The sequence below is a fragment of the Mandrillus leucophaeus genome, unplaced genomic scaffold (assembly GCF_000951045.1).
Source record: "Mandrillus leucophaeus isolate KB7577 unplaced genomic scaffold, Mleu.le_1.0 Scaffold77, whole genome shotgun sequence".
Lineage (NCBI taxonomy): Eukaryota > Metazoa > Chordata > Mammalia > Primates > Cercopithecidae > Mandrillus > Mandrillus leucophaeus.
Window position 1 is genome coordinate 4,189,317 of NW_012108363.1, and position 16,204 is coordinate 4,205,520.

A 16,204-nucleotide genomic window follows, 5' to 3' on the forward strand; every position below is an offset into this window, starting at 1 on the left:
TTCTAAGGTACATGTGCACAATGTGCAGGTTTGTTACATATGTATACATGTGCCATGTTGGTGTGCTGCACCCATTAACTCATCATTTACAGTAGGTATACTTCCTAATGCTATCCCTCCCCTCCTCCTCACCCCATGACAGGCCCTGGTGTGTGATGTTCCCCATCCTGTGTCCAAGTGTTCTCATTGTGCAATTCCCACCTATGAGTGAGAACATGTGGTGTTTGGTTTTCTGTCCTTGTGACAGTTTGCTCAGAATGATGGTTTCCAGCTTCATCCACGTCCCTACAAAGGACATGAACTCATCTTTTTTTTATGGTTGCATAGTATTCCATGGCGTATATGTGCCACATTTTCTTAATCCAGTTTATCATTGATGGACATTTGGGTTGGTTCCACGTCTTTGCTATCGTGAATAGTGCCACAGTAAACATATGTGTGCATGTGTCTTTATAGTGGCATGATTTATAATCCTCTGGGTACATACCCAGTAATGGGATGGCTGGGACAAATGGTATTTCTAGTTCTAGATCCTTGAGGAATTCCTTGAGGAATTGCTGTCTTCCACAATGGTTGAACTAGTTTACAGTCCCACCAACAGTGTAAAAGTGTTCCTATTTCTCCACATCCTCTCCAGCACCTATTGTTTCCTGACTTTTTAATGATCGCCATTCTAACTGGTATGAGATGGTATCTCATTGTGGTTTTGATTTGCATTCAGGAAAGCTAATGTTGTAGTTCTAGTTTGAAAGCCAGCAGACTCAAGACCCAGAAAGAGCTAATGTTTCAATTCAAATCCAAAGGCAAGAAAAAACAGATGTTACAGCTCAAAGGTAGTCAGACAGAAGAAATTCCTTTTTATTTGTGGGGAGAGTCAGCCTTTTTTTCTCTTCAGACTTTTAACTGATTAAATGAGGCTCAGCTACATTACGAAGGGAAATCTACTTTACTCATTCTATCAATATAAATGTCAAACTAATCCAAAACATCCTCCCAGAAGCACATAGAATAACGTTTGACCAAATATGTGGGCACCTCATATCCCAGTGAAGCTGACACAAAAAATTGACCATCCCAGCAAGTTTGCATGAAACAAGATCAATATACAAAAATTAATAGTATTTTTATACAATTGCAATGATCAATATGAAAATTAATAGGAAAATTCATTTGCAATAGCATCAAAAAGTATTAAATACTTAGGAATAAACTGAACAAAAGAAATGCAAAAGTTATATGCTGAGAACTGCAAAACATTGTTGAGAAAATAAAAAAGGTCTAAATAAATGGAGAAAACCCTATAATCATGGATTTTCCAATCCTTAACATTGTTATACTCCCCAAACTGATGTGTAAATTCAACACATTCCCTATCAGAATCCTAACTGACTTCTTTGTACAAATCAACAAGTTGATTTAGAAACTTATACGGAATTAAAAGAGACCTGAAATAGCCATAATCATCCTTAAAAAGAAGAATAAAGTATGAGGACTTAAACTTCTCTACTTCAAAACTTACTAAAAAACAACAATAATCAAGATGGTGTGGTACTGGCATAAGGATAGGCATACAGATCAATGGAACACAACATTGAGAGCACAGAAATAAACCCATATGTCTACGGTCAACTGATTTTGGCAAGGGTGCCAAGACCCTTCAGTGGGGGAAAAATGGTCTTTCCAACAAATGGTGCTGGGATAACTGAATAGTCACATGTAAAAGAATAGGGACATTTATAGAGATTTAAATTAGATTAGGGGTAGTTTATGGCTGAGGACGGGGCCAGGGTAGTAGGTGAGTGCTAGTCAAAAGATATGAGATTTCAACTCAAAGGGATGAAAAGTTTCTAAAATTACAGTGGCTCACACCTATAATCCCAACATTTTGGGAGGCTGAGGTGGAGGATCACTTGAGCCCAGGAATTTAAGACCAGCCTGGGAAACAGAGTGAGACCCTATCTCTACAAAAAAATTAAAAATTAGCCGAGTGTGGTGGTAGATGCCTGTAGTCCCATCTACTCAGGAGGCTGAGGCAGGAGGATTGCTTGAGCCAGGAGGTCCAGGCTTCGGTGAGTTATGATTGAACGCTGCACTCCAGCCTGGACAACAGAGCAAGACCCTGTCTCAAATAAATAATAATATTTATATATCAAATAAATAAATAATAAATATACATTTGCATAAAATTTACACAATTGTGTATACACAATTATACATAATTGCGTATATTAACATATGTATAACCATATGTGTGTAACCATGTGTGAATATACTAAATTTTATACAATTTTAATTTAAAATTGTGACACATATATGAATATTTTAAAAGCCATTGAATTGTATACTTTAAGTGGGCAAACTGTATAATATGTGAATTATATCTCAATAAGGCTATTTGTTTAAAAAAAGAAGAAGAAACTCTAAATTTTAAAGACAGCACGAAAAATACACAAGGCATCTCATTAATTTTCACATTGATTACATATTAAGATGATAATATTTTCTATATATTGGTTTACATAAAATATATCATTAAAATGAATGTCATGTTTCTCTTTATTTTTTTAATATGGCTACTAAAAAAATTCAAAATTACATACATGGCTCACTTTATATTTCTATTGGACAGTGCTGCTCTAGAGATTTTACACAAATGACTTAAACACTCTGAATCTCAACTTCCTTATATAAGGCTGTAATACTAGTACTGGCTTCATACAGTTATGGTGAGGATTAAATGGTTTTTAAAGAACTTAGCATTCGGATGTTAGCTTTTATTCTAAGTGTTAGTTCTTATTATCAGGGAAGCCCCTGGGTACCACTGAGTACAGCAGTCATATAAAAAATTCCCAGTAGACTCCTTGGATTTATTTTACTATTATAAAATTATTTTTAGAAATGAATCTTAGAAACCATCATATCCAGGAATCACCAACTGTCACCTTGCCAAACTGTTGTTTAATAACCCCATGGTTTTCAAAACTTGAATCTAAGTATCTTTATTGTGGGACTGTGCTCTCTACTTTGCTGTAGGCCTGACCACTCCCTATTCCCTTAGCAGAGCCTCACACCTGAGTTACCTCCTTGGTATTGGAGGTATTTGCATTTATATCTGATCCTACACTAGTCCAAGCCCCTCATCTTCCTGATGAAGAAACGGGGGCACATGGGAGGGACATATCTAATTCAGCCTGCAGAGGACCAGGCCAGTCCTCACACCTGCAATGCTTTGTCCAGAAGACCCTGAGGGACTGCAATACAGGCTGTTCAGCTTGTATACTAACACGCTATCTTTGGGAGACTTGGTGGGACTTTCAAAGTTCTTTAGTTTATTGCCACTGGAGAAATAAATCATTACTGGCACTCATGATACCTTTAATGGAGACCAGTGGCTCTTTCTGATGCGGAGGGAGAGAAGATGGTACTTGAACTCAGAAATTCCAAATAGCCTGGTTTACCATACCCGAAAAATCCAGTTCTGTGTAAATCTGCCAATTATCCATCTCTTCAGCACTGATCTTCTCCCTTTTATTTCCTTCCTCATATTTGTTTATCAAATAACACTTACCAAAACTCAATCATTTGATTCCCAGGGTAAGCCCAGAGAGAAATGCGACCTGGGATCATTATTCCCATTTCATTGTTGGGGAATCTGGGCCTAAAGAAGACAGGAATGGGACTGCTAAGCAAGAACCAGAAGAGAGTTTGGCAAAGTTCACTGAATGCATATTTTGTTTTTGCCATATCCAAATACGACCTGCATTATTTAGTTATTACCTTTCTTTTTCTTCTTCTTCTTTGTTTTTTTTGCTCTGTCACACCAATGCAGTGGTATGATCATAGCTCACGGCAGCCTCGAACACCCTGTCTCAAGTGATTTTCCCATTCCTCCCACCTCAGCCTCCTCAGCAGCTGGGACTACAGGTATGTACCACTATGCCTGGCTTTTATTTTTAAGAGACGGAGTCTCACTACGTTGCCCAGACTGGTCTCATACTCCTGGCTTCAAGTGATCCTCCTGCCTTTAGTTTTTATTTTCCTTTAACAGGCACTTACTGTTTTTATGTAAGTCAACTGATGTTGAAAGGAAATTTTACTTCAATGCCTTCAGTAGAAAACTAGTATCACGTGCCATTAATAGAAGGTTAATAAATATAATACAAAACAATTCTAATTAGAAACTGTTGTCTGGAGAGCTTCTAAAAATCCTAATGCCCAAGCCAGACCTTAGAGCTATTAAACTGGAATTCCTCTGGGGAGGAAGCAATCAGGCATAAGTAATTTGTTAAAGCTCTCCCCAGGAAATAGCATCATGCAGCCAAGGATGAGACCCTCTAGAATAGACGCTATTGACTGCTAATGCCTCTGAGGCTGAAGAATGCTTGCCCTTCTTAAGAAGAGAGATCAACAAGTGATAGAGAGGTATTAAAGAGGCACTAGCCTGAAACCAACACTTTCTCCTTAGCATCAGAAGAACTCAAAAGTAGCTTTGAAATGGGAAAAGTTCTCATTGGTGATTTGTAACTGTTGAAGGGGTTGCTCCTTTGCAGTCTAAAACCAGTTCACATGACACTTGCCCTTTGGAAAACACTGGATCAGAAGACCCCAAGTGGTGTGGTTTCTATTCCTGTGCCCTTTCAGCTCCAGCAGCTAGCTTCCCAGCCAAAGACTCCCACAAGGTCACTGGAGAACCCCTACTCACCTCTGTGTTCTCCAGCAGGGATTCCAAAATGCCTGCATTTACATCACACTGTCAGACACATATTTCTATTTCAAAATGAATCTTCTCAGTGGTTCACATTAAAAAACCTAAAGACAAAACCGCATCTCTGTCTCCTTTCATTTCCTCTAAAGAAGCCCCTTGTTTTCATCTAGGAATGTCTGGCCCCAGTGAAGGCTTTAAGTCAGCCCTGCCCTATTGGATCTTAAAAAGAGGTATCGCTAGGGAAGAGGGAGAAACAGGAGACTTGGTGCAGATCCCCACATGACTCTGAGAGGGTCTTCTGCTGTGAAGTTTCTCTTTCATCCCTCACCTCTGAACACACACAAGACTCTTCTGATGGAAGGATGCATGAGAACGAAAGCTGGACTTCTGGGTGGGGATTCCAGATCTCCATAACATCATTTTCTTATCTGGCTTGGGGCATCACTGCAAGAACTGGGTACCTGCCTGTGTGGACTTGGGTTTGAAGAGCTGCCCCAGAAGGACTAAGTGGCCTCAAGAGCAAGCAGTTTGGCTCACTAGGCAGGTTGTTGAGCAAACCTCTGATCTGCTCACTTCCCACATTTACAACCTAGAATGCTGACAGTGCCTACCACCAGACGAGCAGGCTGCTTTACTGTCTTGTCAGCAGAATCCTTCTCTCTTGTTTCCCTTAGAGCCTAAGGTCCTGCTTTGAGGTCTCCTCCCTATTCTCCATCTCAAAGTTACACAGTCCAACCTCCTAGCCTTAGCTCTTTTTGTTCTCGTAGTCCAGAATGTTCTTCTGCCCCATCCCTGTCTGTCCAAAGCCTACCCACCCTCAAAGTTGATTGTAAATGTCACCTCCTCCATAAAGCTTAAGATGATTCCCCTGGTCAAATGATAACAGTAATGGAATTAACAAAAAATAACAGTAATAATAAAAGCCTAGCATTTACTGAGTGCTGCTGTGGGCAGGCAATGAGCTAAGATCTCATATGCATAATCTCAACCAAATCGTATACTAGACATATCACATTATTCCTGCCCTGACATTTTTGATACCAGCTTACCTGTTCTCTCTGTGCCTCATTTTTCTCAGATGTCAATGGGGATTATAATACATCTTCCTTGTAAGATTGTTTTAGGTATAAAATAAGCTAGTGTATATAAAACATCAGCATAGTACCTGACACCATGGTTTTGGCTTAGTGAGTATTATTACTTCTTGTAACAACTTAAAGGTCTGTGTTTGTACTGATAAGGACAGGAGGAATGGAAATACTGGGTAAAAGAGGGCAAGGTCCCTGGCAAGGACTCCACCCTCAAGCCTGGACCCGCAGCCCTAGATGAGAACTTCACATCCCTGTTTTCCCGCTTGAATGTTGCCTTTTCTAAAACCACCCTGGCCCACCACACCCCCCTCCCCACCCTGTACCCATAAAAACTCCAAGTTCCACCGGCAGAGGAGCAGAGCAGTGCAGCAGAGAAGGAGAGAAGGGAAGAACTGTCTGAACATCAAGAGGAGAAGAGGCAGCTGGACATTGGAGACTATGGTTGGAGAGGAGTTTGGCCAGGAATGGCTGAACTCCTGAGGAAGAGTATCTTCCCACTCCACCCCCTTTCCAGCTCCCCATCCCACTGAGAGCCACCCTCACCACTTAATAAAGTCTCTGCATTCACCATCCTTCAAGTCCATGTGACCTGATTCTTCCTGGACATAGGACAAGAACTCGGGTACCAAGAGGGCAGGGTGTAAAAGGCTTTCACCCCAACCCTCCACTGAGCTGGTAAACACTTAGCTGTCAGTGGACAGCAAATGCTAAAAGAGCATTGTTTGTAACACATGCCCTCTTGGGCTCTAGAGGTCACGGACATCCCCTAGACACTGCCACGGGCTGATACAGGTTTTGTTCCTAATGGTATCCAAAGGCAATCACCCCGGCTCCTGCTCCTGCTCTCCTGTGTGCTCCCCCTCCTGCAAGGGGTTTGAGTGAAGTGGCCAAGTAAACAAGCCACCAATGTCACAAGTCCCATGAGGAGGTCAAGTGAACTCTCCCATCTCAGTATTATTCTCATCTTACAGATGAGAAAACTAAGCAATAGACAGAGGTTGAGTAAACAGTCCAAGTTCAGTGAGAAGCAAGAATTTTACTTCCCTCTGGTCTTCACTGAACTTTGCTCATCACAAAGATGATGTAAGGATAATCTACCAGTTGCCGTGGGAACTCATTTCATCAGCATCTCAGCCATCCTGGAAAATTTGCATACATGACTTTATGCAGAAAGAGAAAGTTAAACTGACTTGAAGTCAACTGGCTCTACTGGCTACTGTCCTTTGAGATACTATGGTATTTGCATTGCATCATGGTTCTAGGGTATTCCAAAGACAGGTCTGCTCATTAATCCTCATACTTTCTCTCATTCACCAAGAATGTGATCCAGCTAAGGAAACAGATGAGAGCAACCAAGGAATGTGCTGGTGGAGCAGGTGTTGAATTCCTTCTCTGCATTTCTGCTCTTCCACTCTTTAATTGCCTTCTGGCAGGATGTTCCTGAGGCAACACCTAAAGCTTAGCCAGCTTAACTGCAGGTCTGCACAATAACAAACCCTTCAGAATTTCAGCACTCATTTCTTCATCAAGGGCCCCAAAATTATGGTTGCGTATCACCTACTCATTTCCTCTTGGTTCAACCTCACATGCTTCCATGCTACTGCTGACCATCTGTACATGTTACTCACCCCTCTCCTCCTTTCCTCTATTCAAATAAGCCAGGCTGGGTTAGCACTCCAGACGTATCCCTATTGATGGTTGGACAAATAGGATACAGGTTCCAGAAAGAGTGACAACTTTCTTTCCTGGAATCCCTGCACAAAATGCAGGGTCACATATGGCCCTGAGGAGGTATTTCGTGGCAAAGAGATATCTGAGTTTAGTAGTTTGAAAGTACTATGGCTAGCAGTGGTTCCAAACTCTCTACCAGGTCACCCTAGGGTAGCATAATAAATTCACAGGACTGTTTTGAGGTATTTTAAATTTTCCAAGGAAAAGACAGGATCCTCCATATCTGTTGAACACTGCACAAACTCGGGGTTGTTCATGGTTTCAACATTAGATAACGTCATGTTCCTTTCAATGGTGGCATATTTTGGGGAAGCCACGTTTTTGGCAGTTACTGTGACAAAAAGCAAGTGTCACAAGGAAATCAGTGTGGAAGAGGAAATGAAGGTGGCAGGGCCCACTCTGATTCCAAAGTTTAAGGAGCTGTACAGTGTCCAACAGGCCACACATCCCATGAGTAAGTAATTGTGATGATTTGAGAATACAAAAAAATATATATATTTTTTCAATGTATCATTTTTTTCAAACAGCCAATAAAAAGTTGTTAGCACATAAAGACTTTTAAGCGATTTGACCCTAACTACTTAATCAACGAATCTGTTTGGTATTTCTTTTGGCCTACAGATGCCACGAAAAAATTACTGAAGCACTAAGCGTTCTGTGACCAAGGAAGATTTGGAAACTTCAGGTCTGGTCAAGTTAGCCATGTTTCACAGCTCCCAAGAACTTCATTGGTACCTGATCCTATGACAAAGCATACTTGGGTCTTGGTTTTGGTTGTCGTGGCTGTTTCATCTTAGAGGCTTTTCCATATTTTCGGTGCTAAATGTGCCCACTACATGGGGCCTGTGCAGCCACGTGCCTCGGTCAGCACCTCCCTCAGCCTCCCTGGGCACCTTTCCCTTTCCTCTGTGCTTAAGTCACACCAACCTCCTTTCCGTTCCTCCAATCCGCGAAGCCCTGTCCCACTACAGGGGCTTCTTACTGATTCTCATCCTGGTTCACCTGTAGGTCCCATCTTAAACGCCACCTCATCAGAGAGCCCTCCCCTGTGATTCTCTGTCTCACCACCTATTCATTTCCTTTATAGCATTTTATCCTTTGCACATACCTATTTAGCTCTAGGAGGACAGAGCCCAGGTCTGATCTGCTTACTACATTAACAGAATTTAGCTAGGTGCCTGATATGTAATTGTCACTCAGTAAATAACTGCAAGGTTAGCAAGTGCCAGTTTAAATCATGCACAGGTATTTTAACTGCGGCCCTGTAGAGCCCAAAGCATTTCAGAAGGCTTTTCTGGCAAACAGCCCCTCAGATGGACACGTGGGACAATTGCATCACTAGCCACAGGCAGAGACAGTCAAGGGCGGTGTTTGTGATCAAGAATCCCAGCTCTGCCACCTCCTTGCTGGCAGAGATTGGGGAAGTTACTCATTCTGCCTCTACTAGTCATGTCTTTGCCTAGAAAAAGGTTGTTAAAAGGACTAACTATAAAGCTCTGAAGTAAAATCTGTCAAGAAACAAGCACTGTAAATAAAAGTTAGCTGCTTCTATTAGGACAAGGACAGTGTTCAAGGACTATCCCATGAATGCCCACACACCATTCTGAGGGGAAGGTTCTGCCTCAGAAACTGACAGGTCCAATGCCTCTTGCTTGTTTTAGAATAAAAGCCTCAATTCAAAATATGATACATGGACAATTAATTCTCAGCCCCATTGGCGTCCCCCACACAACTCATAATTAAAACCAAAAAGAATCTGTTATGGAACTTTGATTATTCAGTTGGACAACAGAAATGGAGAATGTCAGGCAGTGATTGCCAATTTGTCTAGACTCGAACTGCTCTATGGCACCAAGCACATGGTGGAGTGTGTGTGCCTAATCCTTCCAATCTTCTGCTTGTCCCCTTCTAACCAGCTGTCTTCATGTTCTAGGCTTAAAAGTAAGCCCAGTGGACCCTGGTGGTGTTTCGGTTGTACCTGGGAAGCTCCAGGGGCCAGGGGCTGCTCACAATCGTGGGACAGGAAATGCCACATGGCTCCTCTCCTTGCAGTGAGAAGAAGCATGAGTACCAGCCTTCATCTGTCCACACCTTAGTTACTGTTGCTCTCTTTCCTGGGTCTCCTTCCCCCAACCTCTCCCCTACCTGATCCTCATGTCTGGATGCCTCATTTTCACAACCGCCTGGAATCACATCACTCTTCTCTCCAAGAGCTATCTACACTTCCTATTTCATGCATACCCACATCTTAGAAAACCATTTCTCCCACTGGTTTCCTATAGATGGCCTAGCTAAGGGTAATGTCTTTTCTGCTAACCAGAGTTGCTGTCACTTTATAAACATTATATAGGATGGTCTTACAAGACAGATGGTACTGATGAACTCAAATACGTGATGTGTTTCAATCCCAGATTCTCCATCTACTAGCTACGTTTTTCATGGCAAGTTAACTTTACATCTCTGAGCCTCAGTCTCCTCACCTGTAAAGTGGGCAGAATAGTTTCCACCTCATAGCTTTGTTGTGAGTACGAGATGAGAAAACTCACACGAAACACACACCACAGTACCTGGTCCATAGGAAGCATACCCAAAAAAGTCTACTACTGTGGTTTCTCAGGTCAACCCCCCATTTGGCAGGTCTCAGCTTAGACATCATCTCTTCTGGAAAGCCTTCCCTCACCGCCACCCCAAAGATGTGTGTGCATCTAAAGCACCCATGCCATGATTGTCATTGCAAGGTGTGTCACACTGCCGTGTCATTGCCACTTAGCATTTTTTTCTTCTTTTTTTTTTTTTTTTTTTTTGCCCCCTAGAATACTGTGAGCACATTAACTGGTGGGGTCAGTGTTCCTTCTACTGTGGCAGAGCACCTGGCACAAAGTAAGTGCTCAGGACATATTCTGTTCACATTAAAAATAGCTATTTAAACAAGCAATCTAATAAAGATGAAGTTTTGCTGTGTTATACACTTATTACTGCTACTTTGTAAGACTAGACTCCCTTGGCAACCAAACACATTTCTTTTTTATACTATTTAATTTTAATAAGAGTTACCATATATTGATCCATGTTCTATGCCAAATGTAACTTAATCCTTCTATCAATTCTCTGAGGTAGATATTATCAGTAGTCCCATCTTACAGATAAGGAAAATGAGGCTCAGGGAATTGAAGTAATTTGCCCAAGATCATCTAGCTAGTAGAACAGAGCTGCAACCCAAACCCAAGACCGTTCATCTCCAGTGTCTGTTTCCTTTGCTGTCCCCGAGAAGACTAAGGATGCCACTTTCCTTTTTGTTAAATTTTCCGGCCTCCCAAATACTGTAGAGTGGCATTTCATCATTATTGGCACCTACATAACAAACATGGTAATGCCTTTGATGTAAATTCCTTTGGTGACTAATCAACCCCACCTTGCCGTATTTTTGTCTTTGGCATTATTTAACTTTCATGCCTCGTCAAGTCTCCTCAACTGGAGTATAACCAGTTGATGATGGTGCCCAGGTCTTAAGATTCTTTCTGTCTCCCCAGGTCTAAAAGGAACATCTCTCACCTACTAAAAAACATAAATGAAATTGAGTTTCTGTCTATTTGGCTGTTTCATGTTTAAGTAAAATGACTAGAAGATCATCACCAAGTCTGATGGGTATTGGGGACAGCTTGATTTGGATCTGTGGTATACGCAACTTTCACACTGGGGGACCAGGGAGGCACCTCAAGAAGACAGACACACTTAGTAACCTTTGTACTATTTGATTTTTTTTTTGTTTTTTTTTGAGACAGGGTCTCTCTCTGTGACCCAGGCTGGAGTGCAGTGGTGCAATCACATCTCACTGTAACCTCAGCCATCTGGGCTCAAGTGATCCTCCTGCCTCAGTCTCCTAAGTAGTTCGGACCACAGGCATGTGCCACCACACCCAGCTAATTTTTTAATTTTTTTTTGTAGAGGTGGAGCTTCCCCATGTTGCCCAGGCTGATCTCAAACTCCTGGCCTCAAACAATCCTCCCTCCTCAGCCTCCCAAAGCACTGGGATTCCAGGTGTGAGCCACCATGCCCAGCATGGTTTATTTTAAACTAGAGGCATGAGTTACTTTTTTAAAGTACCATCAAGAATAAAGATAGATAGATAGATAGATAGATAGATAGATAGATAGATAGATAGATAGATAGATAATTTTCGAAGCCAAAAATTAGAGAGAAAATGACAGGGCAGGAGACCAGGGGTCATAGTTATTTTCCAGAGCAGATTTCCAGAACAAGATACAATAAAAGCCTGATGAATATTAATATAAATGTTCTCTGAATGGAGAAACAAATGCAGCCTTAAATGTGAGTCCCAAATCAACTGTCGCAATGGAGGATGCTCCAAATTGCAGGTTCCAATTTTTGGTCAATCCATTTCTCTCCAGGAGAATTCTATGTGCTCTAGGGTGAGTAGCAGCAGGAATGTATTTGTTGGATGGTGCTTTAACAATTCATCCTATAAATGCAGGGGGTGCTGGTTAATATTCAATAATTATTGGTTGGAATTGATGTTGATAGGGGACCCTCAGACAATAGATGACAGGACTTCACCACAAACATCTGCCCACTCCATGTTGCCCACCTTGCCTTGTTCTACCTGTCTCTACTAACAGTAAGACCAGACCAACTGTTCTCATAACTTTCTAGCATAAGCATTTCTACTTCTCAGCAATCCTACAACCTAGGACACACCCACTTCCTTCCAGTTGCCCACACACCCATTTCTTTCACTGGGATTACCAAAGAGTTGCATTTAGAGAGGGGGAAAAAAAAAGGTTTCCATATGCAAATGGCAAAATCAAGGTCAAAGTGGAACACTTGCTCTGCAGTCAGTCCAGTTGAGCAGGCCAAAAATGCCCACTGGGATAATGAAATTCAGTAGTGACTGCATCTACCACCCTCTGCCCTTATCATGGGCCAAGGGTAGAAGGACGATATTGTAAACATGTGATCAGAGTCATCTTTGAAGGGGAAGAAATTAGTGAGGACATTGTAGGCCTTTTGAAAGTGAAGCTGATTCTAACCGCTCAGTGGGTTCTCCTTGAACCCCTGCTCAGACAGAGCTGATTTATCCAGACAGGGGAGTTGCAACAGAGAAAAAGTTTAATTCATGCAGAGCTGGCTGTACAGGAGACTGAAGTTTTATTGTCACTCAAATCAGTCTCACTAAAGGCTCAGAGGTTAGTGGTTTTTCAAAGATAGCTCAGTGAGTAGGGAGACAGGGAGTAGGGAATGTTGGTTGGTTGGGTTGGAGATGAAATCATAGGGAGTGGAAACTGTCTTCTTGTGTTAAGTCGGTTCCTGGGTGGGGCCCATCCGGTTGTCAGAAATGCAAAAACCTGAAAAGACATCTCCAAAGGCCAGTCTTAGATTCTAAAATGGTGATGTTATCTGCTGGAGTAATTGGGGAAGGTGCAAATCTTTATACCTCCTAAGTAATGGCTAGATAGAATTCAGACCCCTCTCATCCTCCTAACTTGGTGGCCTTTCATTAGTTTTAAAAGGGCAATTTAGTATCTGGGAAGGGCCATTATCATTTAATTAAATTTCTCCCAAAGTTAGCTTGGCCCACACCCAGGAATGAGCAAAGATACCCAGAAGCAAGATGGGGACAGATAGGTCAGATCCCTTTCACTGTCATGATTTTCTCACTGTTATAATTTTTGCAAAGGCAATTTCCACTCTAGGAATCTTTTGCAAAACATTAAAACAAAACATGTATTCGAAGGGCCACTGAAAAACTGAAAGAGCTAACTCAAGCAGTTTTCTGCCTCCAGGAAATACCACACCTAAAACAGATACTTCCTCATCACCATCCGTAAAAGTACAACATTTCAGCAGTGACCCAGTAACTTGCATCCATCCCAGGAGAAGGTTCTCAGCTATGAGCACATGGAATTATATTTGAAATATGAACTACGGTCTAACTAGGTCTGTCAGATTGTAAAACACAAATTCTTGATCCACTACATACTCTGCCTTTTGTATGTGCTTCACTTATCTTTTCTTTCAGTAACTTTTTTTTTTCCTGATTAGAAAAGTAATACAAGGTCATTGCAGACATTCTAGAAAATTTAAGAGATCATTGAAAAGAAAACAAAAATCATTTGCCCTCATACCATTCATATATACACTCAAATTTTGTGCTCTAGAACCTTCTGTTACCACTAGGGAATGTATCCAAGTCACGTGGCACCAAAATCACGTGGCACCAAACTATGTTAGTGGTGGTGAACTAACCTCAATTCTTGCCTCCTCATGAAACATGAGGTTTTCCTTGACCCCTTCATAGTCCTCGTGACAGGAGTGCCTCGCTTACTCGGCCCACAGCTCTCAATCCCTCATGGGACGGGGAGCACACAGGTGAGCAGGTGCAGGAGCCAGAGCAAATGCTTTTGGGCACCGGCAGGACCAAAACTCTGTGCAGGCCCCACAGCAGCATCTAGGGTGGAGTACCCATGACCCCTGGAGCCCCAGAGGGCATATGTTACAGTGCACTTTTTTTAGCTTTGCTGTCCATGGATGGATTAAGTGTTTAACAACTCAGTGAACCCTCTGCCTTTTTGCAAGGGCAGAGGGTCAGTGTAACAGCCTTTAGCATCCTCATCCATGGCACCTGAGATCTCGTTCAGGAAAAATCAGGTTGCATGAACGAACGAATTGAAAAGTGGTGAATGTGGAGGATTTCGTTGCTCATGGAAGTGGCTCTCCGCAGGAAGGGGAGGTGGAAAGGGGAGGGACCCGGAAGGTATTCTTCCCCTGAAGTCCCAAAGTCAAATCATCCCTCTAAAGTCAAACTGCTTTTTTCCAGCATTCAGCTGCTTCTTCTCTCCTCCCCTTCTCTGCTCTCAGCCAGTGGAGCCTGGGGTTTTTATGGGTGCAGGATGTGGGGGCAGGGTGGGCCACAGGTGGTTTGGGACACGGCAACATTGGAGTGGGAAAACAGGAATACATGTTCTCACTTTGGGCGGCGGCACCAGGCTTGAGGGTGGGTCTTTGCCAAAGACCCCCACCCTTTTCTGCCTAGAATTTCTCTGTCTCCTGTCCCTATTACTTGGAAGAAAGAATTTGACCAAAGGGCTTAAGACAGAGTGAGAGACCCAGGCAAGTTTTAGAGCAGGAGTGAAAGTTTATTAGGAAGTTTTAGAGCAGGAGGCCGGACATGGTGGCTCACGCCTATAATCCCAGCACTTTGAAGGAGGCCAAGGCGGGTGGATCACTTGAGGTCAGGAGTTTGAAAACACCCTGGCCAACCTGGTGAGACCCTATTTCTACTAAAAATACAAAAATTAGCTGGGCGTGGTGGCTGTAATCTCAGCTACTCAGGAGGCTAAGGCAGGAGAATGGCTTGAACTCAGGAGGTGGAGGTTGCAGTGAGCTGAGATCACACCACTGCACTCCAGCCTGGGTGACAGAGCGCAACTCCGTCTCAAAAAAAAAGTTTAAAAAAAAAAAAGTTTTAGAGCAGGAACAGAAAGAAGTACACTTGGAAGAGGGAGGGTGACTTGAGAGATTCAAGTGTGTGGTTTAACCTTTGATTTGGGGTTGCATATGCTGGCATGCTTCTGGGGTGAAGCCTCCCTTCTCCCCTGATTCTTCTCTTGGGGTGGGCCGCGCACATGCACAGTGGCCTGCCAGCACTTGGGAGGGGCCACATACACAGTATGTTTACTGAAATTGTACACATGTTCACTTGAGGCATTCTTCCCTTACCAGTTGAGTGTTCTTAGAAGCTCATACACCAGTTAGATGCAACCATTTTCCCTCCTACTGCGCATGCTTGAGCTCATTCGCCCATCTCCTAAGATCTTATCGGGAAGCTGCTGATCACCAACTTCAGGTGTTCTATCTATTGGGAGACTGCCGTTCCCTGGTACCAGCTGTGACCAATTATTATTTTAGAGAGACTGTTTAATAACCATCTGACCCTCACCTGATGGTTGCCTGACATTCCTGGTGGTGGTGGGTGGGGAGCGGGGGGGGGACCCTCTTCTGCCCTGCTCATGTCTGACTAGCTATCTGCTGTAACACTTACACTCTTTTTTTGTTAACAGCATGTATCTATGAGGCAGGAGGTAGAAGCTACTTCCCATACCCCTAGGCTAGAAGTATCCCTTCAAAAGCAACTGACCATTTGGGGGAAGAACCTTTAGTTTTCATTATCCACACAATTGCCCTATTTCTGCACTTCACTGGCCACACAAATCACTTGGGCTCACCTAACAGACACATATGACTGTATCCATAATAGGTTCATTGCCCACTGCACACTGCAAGTCAGTACGCCGAGAGGCCAGGTTGCAGCAAGAAAGAGGTTTCATCGTAGGGTCACTGAATGAGGAGACAGGAAGAAACCTTAAATCTATCTCCTTGTGGCATTTGGTGATAGGGTTTTCAAGAGTTTGGGAGTGGGCCGATGTGTTGGAGATGGTTGATTGGTTGAAGAGTGCAGGGTGAAGTCATGGGACAGGGTGAAGCTGTATTTTCATGCTGATCCCCTTTCTTTGTGGGGGTTTTCAAACTGAAACGGGGTAGAATTGGGGACCTGAAAAACAACTTAAGTGATTCTTAAACAAAAGCGTTATGATTGTAATGTCAGAGATCCCATCTAAAGGAACAATAGGGATACAAATCAATTCCTACAAAATCTTAT

General features: G+C 42.7%; 1 long non-coding RNA gene across 1 annotated transcript in view; it reads right to left on the minus strand.

The window, feature by feature from the left end:
* Nucleotides 1-16,204, minus strand: part of LOC105529522 — a 30,558-nt gene that overhangs the window by 11,485 nt on the left and 2,869 nt on the right. Inside the window, exon 3 of the long non-coding RNA XR_001004525.1 lies at nt 3,569-3,658. This is a non-coding gene — a long non-coding RNA (uncharacterized LOC105529522). The remainder of the gene's footprint in view (nt 1-3,568; nt 3,659-16,204) is intronic.